This window comes from Schistocerca cancellata, chromosome 11 (genome assembly GCF_023864275.1).
Source record: "Schistocerca cancellata isolate TAMUIC-IGC-003103 chromosome 11, iqSchCanc2.1, whole genome shotgun sequence".
NCBI classification, from domain to species: domain Eukaryota; kingdom Metazoa; phylum Arthropoda; class Insecta; order Orthoptera; family Acrididae; genus Schistocerca; species Schistocerca cancellata.
In genome coordinates this window covers 133,510,988-133,513,588 of record NC_064636.1, presented here as the reverse complement: position 1 = coordinate 133,513,588, position 2,601 = coordinate 133,510,988, and the positions used below count along the sequence as shown (strand labels likewise).

At 44.7% G+C, this 2,601-nt stretch overlaps 1 pseudogene; it reads left to right on the top strand.

Annotated features, from left to right (window-relative positions):
- The first annotated feature begins 902 nt into the window (after nucleotides 1-902).
- On the top strand, nucleotides 903-1,020 carry LOC126109035 (5S ribosomal RNA; annotated as a pseudogene).
- Nucleotides 1,021-2,601: the final 1,581 nt, after the last annotated feature.

The window sequence follows — 2,601 nt, the reverse complement described above, 5'->3', positions numbered from 1 at the left end:
GTTCTTGAGAGCATTCGATGAGACTCAGCCGCTGTTTTCTTCGTACAGAAACAAAACAGAAACACATCCCGCAAATGACGAGAATTAGGCTCATAAACTGACATTTTCAATCAAGTACAACTTTATGATTCAGACACAAATCGACTAATGTTTGAATCAGGTTAGCCGGCTGGAGTGCCCCAGCGGTTCTACGCGATTCAGTCTGGAGATTTTCTCTGCCTCGTGATGGCTGGGTGTTGTGTGATGTCCTTAGGTTAGTTAGGTTTAAGTAGTTCTAAGTTCTAGGGGACTGATGACCTAAGATGTTAAGTCTCATAGTGCTCAGAGCCATTTGAACCATTTGATTCAGTCTGGAACCGCGCGACCGCTATGGTCGAAGGTTGGAATCCTGGCTCGGGCATGGATGTGTATGTTTCCTTAGGTTAGTTAGGTTTAAGTAGTTCTAAGTCCTAGGAGACTGATGACCTCAGATGTTTAGTCCCATAGTGCTCAGAGCCATTTGAACCATTTTTGAATGAGGTTATGTTGACCGAGGTCCCAGCTAACTGCCTGACGTCTACGATCTCTTTCTTTCGACCGCTGCTTAACGCTGTCGCCAGCTACCGACAAACGGCGGAAGCAGAGATGCACACCTTGTATACCGAAATGCTTCCCCTCAACACCGTTAGGAGGCACCCCTCACCGTATGAGTCATTCCACCCTGTTACATTTCTTCATTTTCAGGGTTTCGCACGTCACTTCTTATGGCCCCTCTGCTTCAGAAACATTTGAAAGTGACACGTTGAAATTTATTTGAGAGTCACAGCTCTGCGGTCCCTCGGTCTTCTGGAAAATTTAAGCTTCTAAGTCTAAATACACAGCCATTGAAGTCACACGTTTCGACAGTCGCAAGCTGAATCCAGACCAACGGCCTCGCCGCAGTGGTAACACCGGTTCCCGTCAGATCACCGAAGTTAAGCGCTGTCGGGCTGGGCTAGCACGCGGATGGGTGACCATCCAGTCTGCCGAGCGCTGTTGGCAAGCGTGGTGCGCTCAGCCCTTGTGATGCAAACTGAGGAGCTACTCGACTGAGAAGTAGCGGCTCCGGTCGCATAAACTGACCTACGGCCGGGAGAACGGTGATCTGACCACGTGCCAGTCCATATCCGCATCCAGTGACGCCTGTGGCTGAGGATGACCTGGCGGCCGGTCGGTAGCATTGGAACCTGCAAGGCGTGCTCGGACGGAGAGTGTGCGGAGACTCAGTCCAGACCTGTTGGATACTGCCCGGCGGAATAGAATTATGTAATTTGATGACAAGTAAGCTTTCACACTACCAGTAAGGGAAAAAGTACGAAAACGATTAATTTCTAATTATATCGCATAAAAAATATTTCTTGGCCGTGCATTGTCAGTATCTCTATCTTTTCGTTTGTTAATACCCATTTTTCTTAGCAGCGGTTTGTACTTAGTTCTCGTAGTTATCCGTCCTTCCTATATTCGAGATTCTGCAGACGACTTTTTCTTTCGACTGTCTGATAGTAAGAGCGTCATTCAATAACTAAATTGGTCTGGAGAAAAATCCGTTCATTTCTACAAAACAATACTTTTCCTACTTTTCAACATAATCCCGTTGAACATTTATGCACATGATCCAACGGGCCTTTTTATGCCGGCTGCAAACAATTCTTTATCTTGATGTTTGAACCAATTTCGCACAAACCTTTTCACGTCCTCGTTGTCCTCGAACCTCTTCCCACGTAATGCCTCCTTCTGTGCACGAAACAAATGGAAATCACTAGCCGCTAAATCAGGACTGTAATAGGGATGAAGCAGTACTTCCCAGCCCATTTTGACGATGGTTTCACCTTTTAGTTGAGCTCTCGTTGTAGTCGATACATCAGCATATTACTCGTAGCGACGCTTTCCATCCAAATCACGTTTACAGGAATGCAAATAAAATCCATTTGCCTACACACGTGGTAATTCAGATCCCAGTATTAATGCCACCGCGTTTTAGAAGTGCTAGCTAGCTTAAGAAACACTTCGTCTAATGAACGTTTTCTGTCTGTGGAGAGTGTAATGGAGAATTCGAACATTGTAGAATACGTTTGGCAGATATGTAGCCGTTTACTTCCTGGGTTGGTGCAGAATTAACCTACTAAATTTATTCGCTAATTACAGTATCTTGTTATTTCGATAAACATCTCGAACGATTGTCACATAAGCGGTGACATAAAGGTAGAAAATTCTCGTTTTTGAGTCCAGAAAGCTCTATGCAAGAGAAAGTGCAGATCATTTTGCCATTTTCTTTGTGAAATTGCCGGCTTATTCATATCTGGGGTAATAACAGAGGGTTGTTGCCTGGGTTATCTGCTAGCGTACTGAAAGGTGTTTGCTACTGCAACGGAGGTCTGGTTTGTTTTCGGTTCTAATCTCGATGGAGGCAGATAGACTATCAGCAAAGCAATTTTAAGAAATTCTCGCGCTCCCAATTCGTTTTATTGTCACCTTTATTCTGTACCGGCGCCCTGTGGATGTAAATATGAAGATCTTGTACAATTTCATACTTGTTACTGCCTACTTTTTCCGCTTTTGTCAACGACTGAATTGAGTTACTTA